Source organism: Rana temporaria, chromosome 10 (assembly GCF_905171775.1).
Source record: "Rana temporaria chromosome 10, aRanTem1.1, whole genome shotgun sequence".
NCBI classification, from domain to species: domain Eukaryota; kingdom Metazoa; phylum Chordata; class Amphibia; order Anura; family Ranidae; genus Rana; species Rana temporaria.
The window spans coordinates 149,813,299-149,834,656 of record NC_053498.1 but is presented as its reverse complement, the minus strand read 5'-3'; the positions used below and the strand labels follow the sequence as shown (position 1 = coordinate 149,834,656).

Genomic DNA, 21,358 nt, shown 5'->3' with positions numbered 1-21,358 from the left:
GTTTTTTATGTGTTCATTTTTATGGTATTTTATGTCTTTTTTGTGTTTAATTTATGTATTTTCTTTGTTTTCTTTTTATGGTGTTTTATGCATTTTTTTAATTTTTTGTACTTTATTTATTTTTAGTTTTTATTGTATTTTATTTTTTATTTTATGTATTCTTTTATGTATTTTTAGTTTTTTATTTTATGTATTCTTTTATGTATTTTTTGTCTTTAATTTGTGTATTTTCTTTGTTTTGTTTTTATGGTATTTTTTGTTTTTTTGTACTTTATTTATTTTTGTTTTTATGGTATTTTATGTATTTGTTTTTATTTTATTTTATGTATTTTTAGTTTTTTATTTTATGTATTCTTTTTTGTATTTTTTTTTTTGTTTTGTTTTTATGGTATGTTATGCATTTTTTTTGTTGTATTTTTTTTATATATATATTATTCTACTTGTTGTTTTGACTTCCTGTGTTTACAAAAACATCCTTTTTTTTATGTGTGTGTTTTTATTTTTTAATTTCTATTTATTTCTCATGTTTGTAAATAGTGATGTGTACACAGAGGAGGATCAATGAAAGGATCAATGAAAGGCATGCTGGGACTTGTAGTTCTGCAAAAGCACACCTCCTGTTCATCTTTTTGACTTGCTGTTTGGATATTGAATCCTGGGAAACCGTTTTTGTGAATAAAATGTTACTTTAAAAGTGAAACTTCCCTCTCTCAATCATCATGAATTATTTTTAATCCTCATCCTGCTGGGCTTAGTGAATACATAGGAAAGTGTATTGTTTTTACGTCTTTTATCCTTTTTTATTTTTAAATTTTTTATTTAATTTAAAAAACATTTCTTCAGTTATTTCCTGCTTTCTTGCCTACTGGGCCAATTCTGACACTTTTCTCTTATATATGTAAAAATCTGTGAGTTTTTTTGCTAGAAAATTACTTACAACTAGGGTTGTCCCGATACCACTTTTTTAGGACCGAGTACAAGTACCGATATTTTTTTTCATGTAGTCGCCGATACCGAATACCGATACTTTTTTTAAATGTCATGTGACAGTTTTCAAACCAGTCAATACAGACTAAGGATATTTTCTTTAGAATTATGAAGAACTCTAACTCAAGACATTATAAAAGAATAAAAATGAGTAAAAATGAATAAAAATGTTTTATTTGCTTGTCACGCAGTAGTAAAAAACTCAAAGAATTTTCATAGAACATGTTGATAAATACAAAAAAAGTATTCTATTTAGGTATCGGGAGCATTTGTGCGAGTACGAGTACTCCCGCAAATACTCGGTATCGGTCCCGATACCGATACTAGTATCGGTATCTGGACAACCCTACTTACAACCCCCAAACATTATATATATCATTTTAGCAGAAACCCTAGTCCAGGGGGTCTCCTAACTTTCTAAACAAGGGGCCAGTTTCCTGTCCTTCAGACTGTGACCAGTGGGAGTAGAACATTTATTGGTGTCAGTGGGGGGTGAACAATGCCACATCATTAGTGGGAGGAATAGTGCCCCATCATTGGTATCGGTGGGAGGAATAGTGTCCCATCATTGGTATCGGTGGGAGGAATAGTGTCCCATCATTGGTATCGGTGGGAGGAATAGTGTCCCATCATTGGTATCGGTGGGAGGAATAGTGTCCCGTCATTGGTGTCAGTGGGAGGAATAGTGTCCCATCATTGGTATCGGTGGGAGGAATAGTGTCCCATCATTGGTATCAGTGGGAGGAATAGTGTCCCATCATTGGTGTCAGTGGGAGGGATAGTGACCCATCATTGGTGTCGGTGGGAGAAATGCGTTTGTAGGAGCGAAGTGCCAGGATTGGTCCAGATGGGAAGTGGTAAAAGAAAAAATATATAATACATTTATTTTTAATTTTTTTACACTGTCCCTTTAAAAAAAAAAAATGTATTAACACTTTTATTCCCGTCACAGGAAATGTAAACCTCTTTTGTGATATAAACAAGCAGTGACAGGTCCTCTTTATTGTAGAGATCGGGGGGGGGGGGGGAACAATAAGACTCCACATCTCTCCTCTACATTGTAAAGCATTAGACTAAAAAACAAAAATAAGTTCATTTAACACTTTAAAAATAAATAAATGGCCTTGTTTACATTGTGCCGGAACGGGAAGTGACATCACGAGGTCGCTCCAGTCCTCCTAGGCCAGTGACGGAGAACCTCGGCACCCCAGATGATTTGGAACTACATTTCCCATGATGCTCAGGCACTCTGCAGTGTAGTGGAGCATCATGGGAAATGTAGTTCCAAATCATCTGGGGGTGCCGAGGTTCACCGTCACTGGCCTAGACCATAGAGATGAGCGGCGGCCATCTTTCATTGGTCTATCGCCCAGTTGGTAAGTGGCTAGGCAAATGATGTCATACATCCCAGAAGTCTTCAGGAGGGGAGGAGGGGTTTTCTCAGCTAAGCACACTCTCCTGCATGCATGCCTGATCTAAGGGCAGGTTGGGTTTGTGGTGTTCAGAGTAGAGGTCGACGGATATATATCGGCAGGCCGATATTTGCCCGTTTTGGAGAAATCGGCATCGGACGATTTTTATCCAAATTAGGCCGATATTTTACATGCCCGCTAGCGGTGCCACGGATCCGGAGCTAGGCCGAAGCCGCGGCCTTTCCTGATGCTGTGACCGCGGCGGCAATCCGCGGATTGTCGCCGCGGTCACAGCATCAGGAAAGACAGCGGCTTCGGCCTAGCTCCGGATCCGTGGCACCGCTAGCGCCCATCTTGGTACACCCAGTGCGGCGGCCCTCCTCTCTGTTTACGCCCACAGAGGAGGAGGGGCCCGCGCTCGTGGGACACACACCGCTCTCTGGTGTCTGTAGCAGGGGGTGGTGTCTATACTGGAGGGAGAGGGGGTCTGTACTGAGGGGGGTGACACCATTTTTTTTGCACCAGTGCCACCTGCCAGTGCCAATTAGTGCCACTTGCCATCCAGTGCCACCATCCAGTGACAATTAGTGCCACCTTCCAGTGCCACCTTCCATCCAGTGCCACCTGCCAGTGCGATCCAGTGCCAACTAAAGCCATCAGTGCCACCTGCCAATGCCAACCAGTGCTAACTATTGCCACCCAGTGCCACCTGCCAGTCAGTGCCAACCAGTGTCACTTGCCAGTGTCAGCTGTTAGTGCCACCTGCCAGTGCCATCTGCCAATCAGTGCCACCTGTCGGTGTCAATTGGTGCCACCTGCCAGTGCAAATAAGTGCCACCTGCCAATCAGTGCCATCTGCTAGTACCATCTTTCAGTGCCATCCAGTGCAACCTGCCAGTGCCAATAAGTGCCTTTTGCTAGTGCCATCTTCCAGTGCCATCCAGTGCCATGAGCCAGTACCACCAAAAAAAATAAAAAAATCGGCCTAAAACATCGGCTGCAAAAATCGGCGACATATATCGGGCATCGGCCGCCCAGATTTCTAAATATGGGCATCGCCCAGAGAAAAACCCGTATCGGTCGAGCTCTAGTTCAGAGGATCCGCTTTAAAGTGGCTGTAAACCTCGGACATGAAATCTGAACAAAGCACATCCCTCTATAGCGGGGGAATGCAATCAGCGGACCTCCAGCTGTTGCAAAACTACAATTCCCATCATGCCTCTGCCTCTGGCTGTCGGAGTCTTGCTTTGCCTCATGGGACTTGTAGTTCTGCAACAGCTGGAGGTCCGCTAATTGCATTTCCCTGCTGTATAGTGTGTACTTGTCTCAATCCAGAGCACCAAATGTCATTACTGTCCGCTGCCTCCTTCCTCTGCTGTCTGCATGAGTCACTTCTGACAGGTTTTCCTGACACCAAGACATAAAAAGGTGACAGGGGGAGGGAGCTCTAGCACACAGCCTGTGGTTGATTGACTACCTATGACTACAGTTCCTTGTTCTGTAGGGTTGGTGGTCCTGCTCCTCTACGATGATTCCCTCTGCTTTTGTTCGTGTTTTTTTTGAGTTGCCTACCAGCAGCTGGTTTGTTTTCATGCTCTGCGCAGCGAAACGCGTAAATCACGCTCGCCATCTTTCAGACGTGGAGAAAGTAAATGTAACCACTTACACAACCATAACTATTTAATAAGCTGTTTCCTTATTAATGACTTGGCATGTGCCCGGCGTGGTGGGAATACGGATGTCTCCGCATTCTGCAAGGAAGATTTCCCATCCCCCTCCTAGATATATAATATTTACTTCTCTCTCTAATCACTTCCTAAAAGTGGAAACAAAACAAAAAACAAAACAACTTCTCATCCTTGGAGAGTCCAGGAAGGAAATCTGTAACTAGAGAGCCGCCATCACTGACTTCTATTGAACCCCCTCAATACCGGGCACCCCCCCCCCCCCCCCCCCCTTCCTGCCCAGGACAATTTCCAGCTTTCAGCGCCGTCACACTTTTGAATGACAATTACTCGGTCGTGTGACGCTGTACACATGTGACATTTTTATCACACAAATAGATCTTTCTTTTGGCGGTATGCAGATATGCGTCCTCGGTTTTCGGGGGTTATACCGGGATGATGATAAGCAGCTGCAGGCATCACCCCGGTACCATTTTTTAGATCGGGCGATCGGCTTTTTGGGGATAACAACCGATCAGGCTAAAAGCCGCTCTGTTGTTATCCCATGGGAGCGGGAGGACACACCCCCCTCCTGCCACTCTGACCGAGCCTTCTGCCCCACCGGGAGACCCGATCCGTGATCTGCCACTTCCGGCATCTAGCCACAGGTGAGGCTGCAGATGGGCACAGTGAGTCTGCAGATGGGCACTGTTGATTATTATTATTTAGGTACTTCTATAGCGCTGTACATATACAATGTACATTCACATCAGTCCCTACCCGCAAGGAGCTTACAATCTAAGGTCCGCTAACTCACATACTAGGACCAATTTTAGACAGAAGTCAATTAACCTATCAGCATGTCTTTGGAGTCACTGATGATACAGGTGGGCACAGTGAGGCTGCACATGGGCACTGATGATGCAGGTGGGCACAGTGAGGCTGCAGATGGGCACTGATGATACAGGTGGGCACAGGGAGGCTGCAGATGGGCACTGATGATACAGGTGGGCACAGTGAGGCTGAAGATGGGCACTGATGATGCAGGTGGGCACAGCGAGGCTGCAGATGGGCACTGATGCAGGTGGGTGGGCACAGTGAGGCTGCAGATGGGCACTAATGACACAGGTGGGAACAGTGAGGCTGCAGATGGGCAGTGATGATACAGGTGGGCACAGTGAGGCTGCAGATGGGCACTGACGATACAGATGAGCACAGTGAGGCTGCAGATGGGCACTGATGATTCAGATGGGCACATTGAGGCTGCAAAGGAATTATTTTGGGAACAACTGCGCTAAGGTAGAAAGTTTGGGATTGACAAGCAGCAATTAAATTGTGTGTAAACAATGTAAATATTAGAAAAAGAAAGATTAATTGCGCTAAACCAAAAAAAGGAGGGGACGAACATATGTTAAACAAACATATGCAAAAGTGCATGTGCTAAAAAATTCCTAGATTAACACTCTGAATTAAACACCAATTAAGAGTCCCATTAGGTCAAGGGGCCAAAGCCACCTGGCCCTACTAGACAATAAAGTACTAGCCCAGTGGGTATTGCCACGAAAAGCCTGACAACAATATTGAAAAAATTAAATCAAACAATAGACCACATATAAGTGAATAAAGTCCATAAACTTCAATTTGAAAATAAATGTGATGAATCCAAGTGAGATTTGGAGACACCCGTGAAAGCTTCAAGAAGTCCTGATTATAGCACCAACGTGAATCCACCACCGATCACACAGCTGCTTACCAGAAGTCAGGGTCCTGCCGGACCACTATCAACATGTCTTTCCACCGTGGGTATCACATCTGCAGGAAGTTCTCCGCTTGCATTAAGACCATGCCGTGTTAAATGATGAAAAAACACAAAACAGGCTCCACATAGCATAAATCCGGGTAAATTTATTAAAATATAGTAAAAACAAATGTACAACTCACATTTAAGTTGATAAAAACAAGCAGTTGGCCTGTAACGCCGGCCGGACGTATCAGGGACAAGAGCCACTCGTTGGAGAAAATGAAGGGGATGGCGTCCACACGTCACTCACTGGAGTGAGTGACGTGTGGACGCCATCCCCTTCATTTTCTCCAACGAGTGGCTCTTGTCCCTGATACGTCCGGCCGGCGTTACAGGCCAACTGCTTGTTTTTATCAACTTAAATGTGAGTTGTACATTTGTTTTTACTATATTTTAATAAATTTACCCGGATTTATGCTATGTGGAGCCTGTTTTGTGTTTTTTCATCATTTAACACGGCATGGTCTTAATGCAAGCGGAGAACTTCCTGCAGATGTGATACCCACGGTGGAAAGACATGTTGATAGTGGTCCGGCAGGACCCTGACTTCTGGTAAGCAGCTGTGTGATCGGTGGTGGATTCACGTTGGTGCTATAATCAGGACTTCTTGAAGCTTTCACGGGTGTCTCCAAATCTCACTTGGATTCATCACATTTATTTTCAAATTGAAGTTTATGGACTTTATTCACTTATATGTGGTCTATTGTTTGATTTAATTTTTTCAATATTGTTGTCAGGCTTTTCGTGGCAATACCCACTGGGCTAGTACTTTATTGTCTAGTAGGGCCAGGTGGCTTTGGCCCCTTGACCTAATGGGACTCTTAATTGGTGTTTAATTCAGAGTGTTAATCTAGGAATTTTTTAGCACATGCACTTTTGCACATGTCCAATATGTTTGTTTAACATATGTTCGTCCCCTCCTTTTTTTGGTTTAGCGCAATTAATCTTTCTTTTTCTAACATTGAGGCTGCAGATGGGCACTGATGATACAGATGGGCACCGTGAGGCTGCAGATGGGCACCGTGAGGCTGCAGATGGGCACTGATGATACAGGTGGGCACAGTGAGGCTGCAGATGGGCACAGTGAGGCTGCAGATGGGGACTGATGATACAGGTGGGCACAGTGAGGCTGCAGATGGGCACTGATGATACAGGTGGGCTCAGTGAGGCTGCAGATGGGCACTGATGATACAGGTGGGCACAGTGAGGCTGCAGATGGGCAGTGATGATTCAGATGGGCACATTGAGGCTGCAGATGGGCACTGATGATACAGATGGGCACCGTGAGGCTGCAGATGGGCACTGATGATACAGGTGGGCACAGTGAGGCTGCAGATGGGCACAATGAGGCTGCAGATGGGGACTGATGATACAGGTGGGCACAGTGAGGCTGCAGATGGGCACTGATGATACAGGTGGGCTCAGTGAGGCTGCAGATGGGCACTGATGATACAGGTGGGCACAGTGAGGCTGCAGATGGCCATTGTTTACCAGTAGCTGCTGCATTCCCACCCTAGGCTTATACTCGAGTCAATACGTTTTCACAGTTTTTTTGTGGTAAAATTCGGTGCCCCGGCTTATATTCGGGTCGGCTTATACTCGAGTATATACGGTATTCCTAAAGCCACAGATGGAAATACTTTGTTACACTTTTCTAGTGCTTATCCCTGGCAGTCAGTTGAGAAGCCACACATTTCTCAAATAGTTAGTACTGACATTGAGAATTGTAACAAATTGGTTGATGTGTGACAATTTTTGGAATGGTTATCCCATTGACATCTTGAATAGCGCCGTTTGAAAAGCTCATGAAAGAGTCAATTGTGGAAATTCCATGCATTGCAAACCAACCGTCTTCCATCCCAGAGACCGAAGGAAATCGCCAAAGGACACGGCCCACCACCTCCCACGCCCAGAAGAAGTAAGAATAAAATAATTTTGAAGAGAGGAATTCTTTAACTACTTCAGCCCCGGACCATTATGCAGGTAAAGGACCAGGCCCCTTTTTGCGATTCGGCACTGCGTCGCTTTAACAGACAATTGCGCGGTCGTGCGACGTGGCTCCCAAACAAAATTGGCGTCCTTTTTCCCCACAAATAGAGCTTTCTTTTGGTGGTATTTGATCACCTCTGCGGTTTTTATTTTTTTGCGCTATAAACAAAAATAGAGCGACAATTTTGAAAAAATTCAATATTTTTTTTTTCTTTTTACTATAATAAATATCCCCAAAAATATATAAAACATTTTTTTTCCTCAGTTTAGGCCGATACGTATCCTTCTACCTATTTTTGGTAAAAAAAACAACAATAAGCATTTGGTTTGCGCAAAATTTATAGCGTCAAATAGGGGATAGTTTTATTGCATTTTTATTAATATTTTTTTTTCTAGTAATGGCGGCGATCAGCGATTTTTATCGTGACTGCGACATTATGGCGGACACTTTTGACACTATTTTGGGACCATTGTCATTTATACAGCGATCAGTGCTATAAAAATTACACTGGCAGTGAAGGGGTTAACCAGGAGGGGGCACTGTAGGTAGTGTTCTTACTTTAGGGGGGGGCCTGGCTTTGCGCGTGACATCACTGATCGTCGTTCCTTATGACAGGGAACAGACGATCAGAGACGGCCACACTAGGAAGCACAGGAGAGGTTTTTAATTTGATACAATATAAAGATTTTAAGTTTGTAGATGCAATGCAAATATTTTTAATTTAACTATACAATGTAAAGTTTAATTTAATACAATATAAAGATTTTTAATTTTAATAATGCAATGTAAAGATTTAAAATTTATTAAAATATAAAGATTTTTAATTTATCGATATAAAGTTTTTTTTGATTTACCAGTGAAAAAAATAAAACATAAGTTGTTTACCAAATGTGTTTATTATCCACAGATGTTGTCACAGTATGCAGGAACTTAAAAAAAAAAAAAGAAAAAGAAAAAAGGAAACTATTAATAGGCCCATTTAATAGCAATTTAATGGCCTTAATAATCCATTAATCAATATGGCATTGATGCCCAAGGCAGCTTTACGCTCCATTTATTCTTATTCTTTAACCATATAAAGATTTATTCTTATTTTTTATTAATATAAAGATTTAGGGCCAGATTCTCTAAGAATCTGCGTTGGCGTAGTGTAAGCTATTTACACCACGCCACCGCAACTTACAGGAGCAAGTGCCGTATTCCCCAAACACTTGCTCCGTAATTTGCGGCGGCGTAGTGTAAATGGCCCAGCGTATGGCCGCGTAATTCGAAGGGGGCGGCTTGCATTCAAATTAAGCGCGCCCCCGCGCCGATTGAACTGCGCATGCGCCGGGCTGAAAAATAGCCCAGTGCGCATGCTCCAGCTCACGACGGAAAACGTCAATGACGCCGACGTGTGCTTCATTGACGTAAAGTCGTATTCAAGAACGACTTAGGAAAAAGACGTAACCGACGGAAAAAGACGATGCGGACCCGACGCCATACTTAACATGGCATACGGCGGACTGGCGTAAGGTTACCCCTCATATATTCGTTCGGGAATCAGCGTATCGGGCTCATTTGCATAGTCAAATGAGACCTGAACGTAAATGCCACCTAGCGGCCGGCGTTGCATTACATCTAAGATCCGATGGTGTAAGTGACTTACACCTGTCGGATCTTGGCCGTATCTATGCGAAAATGATTCTAAGAATCAGACGCATAGATACCCGGGCTCAGAAACAGAGATACGACGGTGTTTCCCGAGATACATCGTCGTAACTCTTCTGAGAATCTGGCCCTTAGAATTTTATCAATTTAATGTAAAGATTTTTTATAGAGGAGGGCCACCCTTAATATCAAAAAGAAAAATGTAAAATCTCAACTTTCCCCTGTATAAAAGAAGGAGGAAAAAAAACATACTAGTCCATGGAGTCCAGTGTTCCCTTGCTTGTAGGGAAAGATCTCCCTACGCTGCTCCTCTTGCTGTGCCTGCACATGCGCTGGAACCCTTGAGCATGCGCAGACACACTGTGGACCCTCGCCAGTAAACTGGGGAGACTTCTTGTGCTTTTTCTGCACATGCATGGGATCCCATGATCTGTCTTCTGGTATGATTGATGTAGCAATCCCAGGATTTGCAGAATTGTGCGCTTGGCAAAAAAGGGCGTAACGCAGGGTTTGACAAATCCTGGTCGCCATGGCGTCTAGTAATAGCCTCCTGGCGGATTGGCTTGGAAGGTGGACAAAAAAAAAAAAAAAAAAATTTTTTTAGTGAAGTCCCCAGCTCTTCCTTGTGTGAGCTGGCGCCATCTGGTGGTGGCCGTTGGTATTACAAGTTAAGCATTACAAGTTAAACAGCAATTCTAATGTCATTTTTCAATATTTTCACTGCCATCTTCTTCCCTCTAATTAGAACCCCCAAACATTATATATATTTTTTATCCTAACACCCTAGAGAATAAAATGGCGATCGTTGCAATACTTTCTGTCATGCCGTATTTGCGCAGCGGTCTTACAAGCGCACTTTTTTGGGAACAAATTACACTTTTTTTTTATTAAAAAATAAGACAACAGTAAAGTTATCCCCATTTTTTTTAAATAATATTATGAAAGATAATGTTACGCCGAGTAAATTCATACCCAACGTGTCACGCTTCAAAATTGCGTCCGCTCGTGGAATGCCGACAAACTTTTACCCTTTAAAATCTTCATAGGCGGCGTTTAAAAAAATCTACAGGTTGCATGTTTTGAGTTGCAGAGGAGGTCTAGGGCTAGAATTATTGCTCTCGCTCTACCAATCGCGGCGATACCTCACATGTGTGGTTTGAACACCGTTTACATATGCGGGCGCTGCTCACGTATGTGTTCGCTTCTGCGCGCAAGCTCGTCGGGACGGGGCGCGTTTTCTGGCTCCTAACTTTTTTAGCTGGCTCCTAGATTCCAAGCAAATTTGTCAAACCCTGGCGTAACGGATCTGAGTGACCCGCAGCGTGCATGTGCAAGGTCTGGGTATCCCATGCTTGCCTGGGTGAGAATGATGGACCTGAACTTTAGGAAAAAATTACATAAAAAAAATCTTTAGTAAATCACCCCATTGTGTCTGTCACTAGTAGGATCCAATGGGGGGGGGGGGGGGTTTGTATGTTATTACACGGTAGAAAGTTAAACAGGCGCAGTTTGTTGAAGTGTCGCCAGCAGTTTATGATCGGAGAAGCTCAGAAACGCTCGCTTTACTGTACTGGCCCCCAGAACCGCCCAGTGATCGGATCACACCGACATTTCTCCTGCGTTACCGAGTGTCACACATAAGGAAAGTCCTGTGTTCTATGGAGCTCCTGCAACTCGACACGTTGTTTACATTGCATCCCAATGACCACAAAGTATTCTGGCTGCGGGTGTAAATGGACACTTCTTATTTTATTGCTTGTTGCAGCAATTTACAGAATTGGAAACACAAATGGTTCATCAGGTCTCTGGCAACGGGTCAGTGTAACGTTTTTGTTTTGTTCATATTAAAAAAAAAAAAATAAAACCTCAGCTGACATTAGAATGGCTCAGAAGCAGAGTATTTCCATGTCTTTCTGAGCATTAGCGAACAGCTCCGCTCGGCTCCGGCGCCCCCCCCCCCCCCCCACCTCAGGCCAAACGCGGTACTGCACACCACTTTGGCCTGAATCCTGCTCGTTTTGTGAGACAACACTCGCAAACCGAGTTAGGATTTTTTTTAAATACAGTGCTCGTATTGTGATGGTCTGAGGAAGCCTGTAATGCTGCACAGTGCTCTTGACTTCGGTCTGGGGAGGCTTCTAATGCATGCAGTGGTCTGAATTGTGGTCTGAGGAAGACTGTAATGCTGCACTGTGCTCTGGATGTTGGTCTGAGGAGGCCTGTAATGCTGCACAATGCTCTGGATGGTGGTCTGAGGAGGCCTGTAATGCTGCACAGTGCTCTGGATGTTGGTCTGAGGAGGCCTGTAATGCTGCACAATGCTCTGGATGGCGGTCTGAGCAAGCCTCTAATGCTGCACTGTGCTCTGGATGGCGGTCTGAGCAAGCCTCTAATGCTGCACAGTGCTCTGGATGGTGGGATGAGCAAGCCTAAAATGCTGCACAGTGCTCTGGATGGTGGTCTGAGCAAGCCTGTAATGGTAATGCTGCACAGTGCTCTGGATGTTGGTCTGAGGAAGACTGTAATGCTGCACAGTGCTCTGGATGTTGGTCTGAGGGGAGGCCTCTAATGCTGCACAGTGCTCTGGATGGCGGTCTGAGCAAGCCTGTAATGCTGCGCAGTGCTCTCGATGGTGGTCTGAGCAAGACTGTAATGCTGCACAGTGCTCTGGATGGCGGTCTGAGGAGGCCTGTAATGCTGCACAGTGCTCTGGATGGCGGTCTGAGCAAGCCTGTAATGCTGCACAGTGCTCTGGATGGCGGTCTGAGCAAGCCTGTAATGCTGCACAGTGCTCTGGATGTTGGTCTGAGGAGGCCTGTAATGCTGCACAGTGCTCTGGATGGCGGTCTGAGCAAGGCTGTAATGCTGCACAGTGCTCTGGATGTTGGTCTGAGGAAGACTGTAATGCTGCACAGTGCTCTGGATGTTGGTCTGAGGAGGCCTGTAATGCTGCACAATGCTCTGGATGGTGGTCTGAGGAGGCCTGTAATGCTGCACAATGCTCTGGATGGTGGTCTGAGGAAGACTGTAATGCTGCACAGTGCTCTGGATGGCGGTCTGAGCAAGCCTGTAATGCTGCACAGTGCTCTGGATGTTGGTCTGAGGAAGACTGTAATGCTGCACTGTGCTCTGGATGTTGGTCTGAGGAGGCCTGTAATGCTGCACAATGCTCTGGATGGTGGTCTGAGGGGAGGCCTGTAATGCTGCACAGTGCTCTGGATGTTGGTCTGTGCAAGCCTGTAATGCTGCACAGTGCTCTGGATGGTGGTCTGAGGAAGACTGTAATGCTCCACAGTGCTCTGGACAGTGGTCTCCCGGAAAGACAGTTATCTTGTCGTCCAACCCCCCCCCCCCCCCCCTTGAAAGCTGCCAGTTGTGGAGAGGAGACAAATGAGCTAAAGTAAGAGGGGATAGCTCCCTATTGAAATGTATAGAAAACACATCAAAAATGGAGGGGGTGTCCGGCTCAGGCTCTCGGTGGCTCGCTGAGAGGCTTAGTTGGGTGACGGTCCAGGCATGTGGGCGGATCCTGACTCCATTGTCGTGATGTTGCTTGAGCCTGGGACCAGCTCTGTAAACATCAGCAGACAGCGGACTTCAGCCTGCTGTCTGCTGAAAATGGGTCACAGAAGTCCAGAACAAACTGCACTCCTGTGATCAGGGCTGTCTTTAATATTGATTGGACCATGGGCAAAACATTTTCTGCCCACCCCCATGCTCTGAGACATACAATAAATAGAGGCTAGACTCAAAAATCAGTTTACTGTATCAGATCAGGCAGCGATTGCAATTGGTTGCTAGAGGTTACAGCACACATTATGGCTCACTGATTAGTTGCTAGAGGTTACAGCACCTGATTTCTGCTTGTTGATTGGCTGCTTGAGATTACTGTACAGTAATACCATTTACTAATTGGTTGCTAGAGGTTACAGCACATCATCTCCTCGCTATCTGCACACCATGGACTGGGGAGGTCAGCAGACCCATCAATAGACAGAAAAATTACAGGGCCCAAGGCAGCTGCCCCTTTTGCCCTGCCTGTGATCCATAGGAGGAGTACATCCAAGCTTTCCGCGTACTTCTCCTTTAACACGCTCTGTCATTTCCTCGGAGAGCCGTGTGGTTGTAAATCACTGAAATAAGCAGGAATGAAATTTAAGATCCACACGCATGTGTTTTAGCGCGTCACTCGCCACGCATATAGGATCCCAGCGTGGGACAGATCAGCTTCTGGTAGGTTTTTGCTCCCCTTTTTATCTGTTTGTTTGTTTTATTTTTATTTGTTGTAATATTCTTTCCAAATTTTTTTTTCCTCACAATTAAATATTTCCAAATATATATATCCAAATATTTTTTTCCTCACAATTAAATATTTCCAAATATTTTTTTTTATTGCCTGACTACTGGCAGCTGCATAGATGGAAGCAGCATGAGTATATAGCCGGTGTTCTAAAAAAATCCCGGACTTATGAAAAGTCTCGACCGCGTCACTTCCTGTGCGGCTACATCAGCAATCAGGTGTTTGCGGGACTTTAGCGTGCGAGCGCGACTTCACTGTGATTGGACACGGCTGATCACGTGGTAAAGAGCCGCCGCCGGAGGTTCTTTACTGAGATCGGTGTTGCGGTGTGTCAGACTGACACACCTCACCACCGATCGCCGCGATGATCACCGATCGACGGCTGTTATCCTGTAGGACGTCCAGTCAGGATAACGCAACCACTTCCCGGACGTCAATATGCTATAGACCGACCGGGAAGTGGTTAAAGTTCAAGGCAGGCGTCACAATACTTTTGACAATATAGTAGAAATGCGTGTGTGTGTGTGTGTGTGTGTGTGTGTGTGTGTGTGTATACACATATATCAAAAAATTTGAAATAGTAAACCAAGTCCAATATATATCCCTCTGCACACGGAAAAAAAGACGGTAAGCAGCTACTATAATAATACAAAATATATCCAAAAATATGTCAAAGTACCAATACTCAAACATAAGCAGCGCTAATAATGTCTGAGTATTAGTACTTAGACATATTTTTGTATATATATATACACAAGTGTGTGTGTGTGTGTGTGTGTGTGTGTGTGTGTGTGTGTGTGTGTGTGTGTGTGTGTGTGTATGTATGTGTATGTGTGTGTGTTTGTGTATGTATGTGTGTATTTGTGTGTGTGTGTGTGTGTGTGTGTGTGTGTGTGTGTGTGTGTGTTTGTGTGTGTGTGTGTGTGTTTGTGTATGTATGTATGTATGTGTGTGTGTGTGTGTGTGTGTGTGTTTTCAAATCCAGGACGTTTTTGCCTGTAGAAATAGAAGTGCAGTCATTTATTAGCTGCATATGATGACAGTTGCTCTGCGGCGTGATGATCGGCACAGGCGAGCAGTCTGGGGGGGGGGTAAAAGCTCCCGGGGACGCCTGGAATTCGGCACGAGCTACGACTACATCCAGCTTGACATTGCCACGGGAAGATCGACATGAAAGTCCCAGCAAGATCGCACTCAGGGAATTAGTGAAATGAGAGATTAGTAAAGTGGGCTTCATGTATGACGGGGGGGGGGGAGAAGGCGGGGGAGGGGTCACCTGTGGCAAGTTTGGTTCCGGCTCTCAGGTTTTCGGTGCGGATTAGAGAGTGAAATGTCTGAGACCAGAGAGAGGAGCCGACTTCTGGAGGAAGCTTTTAGGTATCGGTTTACCTTTGTGTTGGCAACATTGTAACACATACAGAGGAAGGAAATAACGATCGTCTCCCCTGCAGGTTATGTCATTTGCCCCCTTACATAGAAATGAAGGGTCTATAATTTTTATCATAGGTGTATTTTATATGAGAGAGACAGAATATCAACCAAAAATCCAGAGAGATCACATGATACAAATGTTATATGGAGGAAAATAAGTATTTGACCCCCTTAGTATTTGGGGGAGGTTCCTTAGTAGTTGGTGGAGGTTCCTTGTTGGGAAGCACAGAGGTTGGACGTTTCTTGTAGTTGGGGGAGGTTCCTTAGTAGTTGGTGGAGGTTCCTTGTTGGGAAGCACAGAGGTCGGACGTTTCTTGTAGTTGGGGGAGGTTCCTTAGTAGTTGGGGGAGGTTCCTTGTTGGGAAGCACAGAGGTTGGACGTTTCTTGTAGTTGGGGGAGGTTCCTTAGTAGTTGGGGGAGGTTCCTTGGTGGAGAAGCACAGAGGTCGGACGTTTCTTGTAGTTGGGGGAGGTTCCTTAGTAGTTGGTGGAGGTTCCTTGTTGGGAAGCACAGAGGTTGGACGTTTCTTGTAGTTTGGGGAGGTTCCTTAGTAGTTGGTGGAGGTTCCTTGGTGTAGAAGCACAGAGGTCGGACGTTTCTTGTAGTTGGGGGAGGTTCCTTAGTAGTTGGTGGAGGTTCCTTGTTGGGAAGCACAGAGGTTGGACGTTTCTTGTAGTTTGGGGAGGTTCCTTAGTAGTTGGTGGAGGTTCCTTGGTGGAGAAGCACAGAGGTCGGACGTTTCTTGTAGTTGGGGGAGGTTCCTTAGTAGTTGGTGTAGGTTCCTTGGTAGAGAAGCATAGAGGTCGGACGTTTCTTGTAGTTGGGGGAGGTTCCTTAGTAGTTGGTGGAGGTTCCTTGTTGGGAAGCACAGAGGTCAGACGTTTCTTGTAGTTGGGGGAGGTTCCTTAGTAGTTGGTGGAGGTTCCTTGGTGGAGAAGCACAGAGGTCGGACGTTTCTTGTAGTTGGGGGAGGTTCCTTAGTAGTTGGGGGAGGTTCCTTGGTGGAGAAGCACAGAGGTCGGACGTTTCTTGTAGTTGGGGGAGGTTCCTTAGTAGTTGGGGGAGGTTCCTTGGTGGAGAAGCACAGAGGTCGGACGTTTCTTGTAGTTGGGGGAGGTTCCTTAATAGTTGGTGGAGGTTCCTTGGTAAAGAAGCACAGAGATCAGACGTTTCTTGTAGTTGGGGGAGGTTCCTTAGTAGTTGGGGGAGGTTCCTTGGTGGAGAAGCACAGAGGTTGGACGTTTCTTGTAGTTGGGGGAGGTTCCTTAGTAGTTGGTGGAGGTTCCTTGGTGGAGAAGCACAGAGGTTGGACATTTCTTGTAGTTGGGGGAGGTTCCTTAGTAGTTGGTGGAGGTTCCTTGTTGGGAAGCGCAGAGGTCAGACATTTCTTGTAGTTGGGGGAGGATCCTTAGTAGTTGGTGGAGGTTCCTTGGTGGAGAAGCACAGAGGTTGGACGTTTCTTGTAGTTGGGGGAGGTTCCTTAGTAGTTGGGGGAGGTTCCTTAGTAGTTGGTGGAGGTTCCTTGTTGGGAAGTACAGAGGTTGGACGTTTCTTGTAGTTGGGGGAGGTTCCTTAGTAGTTGGTGGAGGTTCCTTGTTGGGAAGCACAGAGGTCGGACGTTTCTTGTAGTTGGGGGAGGTTCCTTAGTAGTTGGTGGAGGTTCCTTGGTGGAGAAGCACAGAGGTCGGACATTTCTTGTAGTTGGGGGAGGTTCCTTAGTAGTTGGGGGAGGTTCCTTGTTGGGAAGCACAGAGGTCGGACGTTTCTTGTAGTTGGGGGAGGTTTCTTAGTAGTTGGGGGAGGTTCCTTGTTGGGAAGCACAGAGGTCGGATGTTTATTGTAGTTGGGGGAGGTTCCTTAGTAGTTGGTGGAGGTTCCTTGGTGGAGAAGCACAGAGGTCGGACGTTTCTTGTAGTTGGTGGAGGTTCCTTAGTAGTTGGGGGAGGTTCCTTGGTGGAGAAGCACAGAGGTCGGACGTTTCTTGTAGTTGGGGGAGGTTCCTTAGTAGTTGGTGGAGGTTCATTGTTGGGAAGCACAGAGGTTGGACGTTTCTTGTAGTTTGGGGAGGTTCCTTAGTAGTTGGTGGAGGTTCCTTGGTGTAGAAGCACAGAGGTCGGACGTTTCTTGTAGTTGGGGGAGGTTCCTTAGTAGTTGGTGGAGGTTCCTTGTTGGGAAGCACAGAGGTTGGACGTTTCTTGTAGTTTGGGGAGGTTCCTTAGTAGTTGGTGGAGGTTCCTTGGTGGAGAAGCACAGAGGTCGGACGTTTCTTGTAGTTGGGGGAGGTTCCTTAGTAGTTGGTGTAGGTTCCTTGGTAGAGAAGCATAGAGGTCGGACGTTTCTTGTAGTTGGGGGAGGTTCCTTAGTAGTTGGTGGAGGTTCCTTGTTGGGAAGCACAGAGGTCAGACGTTTCTTGTAGTTGGGGGAGGTTCCTTAGTAGTTGGTGGAGGTTCCTTGGTGGAGAAGCACAGAGGTCGGACGTTTCTTGTAGTTGGGGGAGGTTCCTTAGTAGTTGGGGGAGGTTCCTTGGTGGAGAAGCACAGAGGTCGGACGTTTCTTGTAGTTGGGGGAGGTTCCTTAGTAGTTGGGGGAGGTTCCTTGGTGGAGAAGCACAGAGGTCGGACGTTTCTTGTAGTTGGGGGAGGTTCCTTAATAGTTGGTGGAGGTTCCTTGGTAAAGAAGCACAGAGATCAGACGTTTCTTGTAGTTGGGGGAGGTTCCTTAGTAGTTGGGGGAGGTTCCTTGGTGGAGAAGCACAGAGGTTGGACGTTTCTTGTAGTTGGGGGAGGTTCCTTAGTAGTTGGTGGAGGTTCCTTGGTGGAGAAGCACAGAGGTTGGACATTTCTTGTAGTTGGGGGAGGTTCCTTAGTAGTTGGTGGAGGTTCCTTGTTGGGAAGCGCAGAGGTCAGACATTTCTTGTAGTTGGGGGAGGATCCTTAGTAGTTGGTGGAGGTTCCTTGGTGGAGAAGCACAGAGGTTGGACGTTTCTTGTAGTTGGGGGAGGTTCCTTAGTAGTTGGGGGAGGTTCCTTAGTAGTTGGTGGAGGTTCCTTGTTGGGAAGTACAGAGGTTGGACGTTTCTTGTAGTTGGGGGAGGTTCCTTAGTAGTTGGTGGAGGTTCCTTGTTGGGAAGCACAGAGGTCGGACGTTTCTTGTAGTTGGGGGAGGTTCCTTAGTAGTTGGTGGAGGTTCCTTGGTGGAGAAGCACAGAGGTCGGACATTTCTTGTAGTTGGGGGAGGTTCCTTAGTAGTTGGGGGAGGTTCCTTGTTGGGAAGCACAGAGGTCGGACGTTTCTTGTAGTTGGGGGAGGTTTCTTAGTAGTTGGGGGAGGTTCCTTGTTGGGAAGCACAGAGGTCGGATGTTTATTGTAGTTGGGGGAGGTTCCTTAGTAGTTGGTGGAGGTTCCTTGGTGGAGAAGCACAGAGGTCGGACGTTTCTTGTAGTTGGTGGAGGTTCCTTAGTAGTTGGTGGAGGTTCCTTGGTGGAGAAGCACAGAGGTCAGACGTTTCTTGTAGTTGGGGGAGGTTCCTTAGTAGTTGGTGGAGGTTCCTTGGTGGAGAAGCACAGAGGTTGGACGTTTCTTGTAGTTGGGGGAGGTTCCTTAGTAGTTGGTGGAGGTTCCTTGTTGGTAAGCACAGAGGTTGGACGTTTCTTGTAGTTGGGGGAGGTTCCTTAGTAGTTGGTGGACGTTCCTTGTTGGTAAGCACAGAGGTTGGACGTTTCTTGTAGTTGGGGGAGGTTCCTTAGTAGTTGGTGGAGGTTCCTTGGTGGAGAAGCACAGAGGTCGGACGTTTCTTGTAGTTGGGGGAGGTTCCTTAGTAGTTGGTGGAGGTTCCTTGCTGGAGAAGCACAGAGGTCGGACATTTCTTGTAGTTGGGGGAGGTTCCTTAGTAGTTGGGGGAGGTTCCTTAGTAGTTGGTGGAGGTTCCTTGTTGGGAAGCACAGAGGTCGGACGTTTCTTGTAGTTGGGGGAGGTTCCTTAGTAGTTGGTGGAGGTTCCTTGGTGGAGAAGCACAGAGGTCAGACGTTTCTTGTAGTTGGGGGAGGTTCCTTAGTAGTTGGTGGAGGTTCCTTGGTGGAGAAGCACAGAGGTCGGATGTTTCTTGTAGTTGGGGGAGGTTCCTTAGTAGTTGGTGGAGGTTCCTTGTTGAGAAGCACAGAGGTCGGACGTTTCTTGTAGTTGGGGGAGGTTCCTTAGTAGTTGGGGGAGGTTCCTTAGTAGTTGGGGGAGGTTCCTTAGTAGTTGGTGTAGGTTCCTTGGTGGAGAAGCACAGAGGTCGGACGTTTCTTGTAGTTGGGGGAGGTTCCTTAATAGTTGGTGGAGGTTCCTTGGTGGAGAAGCACAGAGATCAGACGTTTCTTGTAGTTGGGGGAGGTTCCTTAGTAGTTGGGGGAGGTTCCTTGGTGGAGAAGCACAGAGGTTGGACGTTTCTTGTAGTTGGGGGAGGTTCCTTAGTAGTTGGTGGAGGTTCCTTGGTGGAGAAGCACAGAGGTTGGACATTTCTTGTAGTTGGGGGAGGTTCCTTAGTAGTTGGTGGAGGTTCCTTGTTGGGAAGCGCAGAGGTCAGACATTTCTTGTAGTTGGGGGAGGATCCTTAGTAGTTGGTGGAGGTTCCTTGGTGGAGAAGCACAGAGGTTGGACGTTTCTTGTAGTTGGGGGAGGTTCCTTAGTAGTTGGGGGAGGTTCCTTAGTAGTTGGTGGAGGTTCCTTGTTGGGAAGTACAGAGGTTGGACGTTTCTTGTAGTTGGGGGAGGTTCCTTAGTAGTTGGTGGAGGTTCCTTGTTGGGAAGCACAGAGGTCGGACGTTTCTTGTAGTTGGGGGAGGTTCCTTAGTAGTTGGTGGAGGTTCCTTGGTGGAGAAGCACAGAGGTCGGACATTTCTTGTAGTTGGGGGAGGTTCCTTAGTAGTTGGGGGAGGTTCCTTGTTGGGAAGCACAGAGGTCGGACGTTTCTTGTAGTTGGGGGAGGTTTCTTAGTAGTTGGGGGAGGTTCCTTGTTGGGAAGCACAGAGGTCGAACGTTTATTGTAGTTGGGGGAGGTTCCTTAGTAGTTGGTGGAGGTTCCTTGGTGGAGAAGCACAGAGGTCGGACGTTTCTTGTAGTTGGGGGAGGTTCCTTAGTAGTTGGTGGAGGTTCCTTGGTGGAGAAGCACAGAGGTCAGACGTTTCTTGTAGTTGGGGGAGGTTCCTTAGTAGTTGGTGGAGGTTCCTTGGTGGAGAAGCACAGAGGTTGGACGTTTCTTGTAGTTGGGGGAGGTTCCTTAGTAGTTGGTGGAGGTTCCTTGTTGGTAAGCACAGAGGTTGGACGTTTCTTGTAGTTGGGGGAGGTTCCTTAGTAGTTGGTGGACGTTCCTTGTTGGTAAGCACAGAGGTTGGACGTTTCTTGTAGTTGGGGGAGGTTCCTTAGTAGTTGGTGGAGGTTCCTTGGTGGAGAAGCACAGAGGTCGGACGTTTCTTGTAGTTGGGGGAGGTTCCTTAGTAGTTGGTGGAGGTTCCTTGCTGGAGAAGCACAGAGGTCGGACGTTTCTTGTAGTTGGGGGAGGTTCCTTAGTAGTTGGGGGAGGTTCCTTAGTAGTTGGTGGAGGTTCCTTGTTGGGAAGCACAGAGGTCGGACGTTTCTTGTAGTTGGGGGAGGTTCCTTAGTAGTTGGTGGAGGTTCCTTGGTGGAGAAGCACAGAGGTCAGACGTTTCTTGTAGTTGGGGGAGGTTCCTTAGTAGTTGGTGGAGGTTCCTTGGTGGAGAAGCACAGAGGTCGGACGTTTCTTGTAGTTGGGGGAGGTTCCTTAGTAGTTGGGGGAGGTTCCTTAGTAGTTGGGGGAGGTTCCTTAGTAGTTGGTGGAGGTTCCTTGTTGGGAAGCACAGAGGTCAGACATTTCTTGTAGTTGGAGGAGGTTCCTTAGTAGTTGGGGGAGGTTCCTTGTTGGGAAGCACAGAGGTCAGACGTTTCTTGTAGTTGGGGGAGGTTCCTTAGTAGTTGGTGGAGGTTCCTTGGTGGAGAAGCACAGAGGTCAGACGTTTCTTGTAGTTGGGGGAGGTTCCTTAGTAGTCGGTGGAGGTTCCTTGTTGGGAAGCACAGAGGTCAGACGTTTCTTGTAGTTGGGGGAGGTTCCTTAGTAGTTGGTGGAG

The 21,358-nt window shown here is 46.5% G+C and overlaps 1 protein-coding gene across 3 annotated transcripts in view; it reads left to right on the top strand.

The window, feature by feature from the left end:
• KCNAB2 (potassium voltage-gated channel subfamily A regulatory beta subunit 2) overlaps positions 1–21,358 on the top strand; it is a 232,236-nt gene that overhangs the window by 17,332 nt on the left and 193,546 nt on the right. The gene's annotated exons all lie outside the window — the stretch shown is intronic.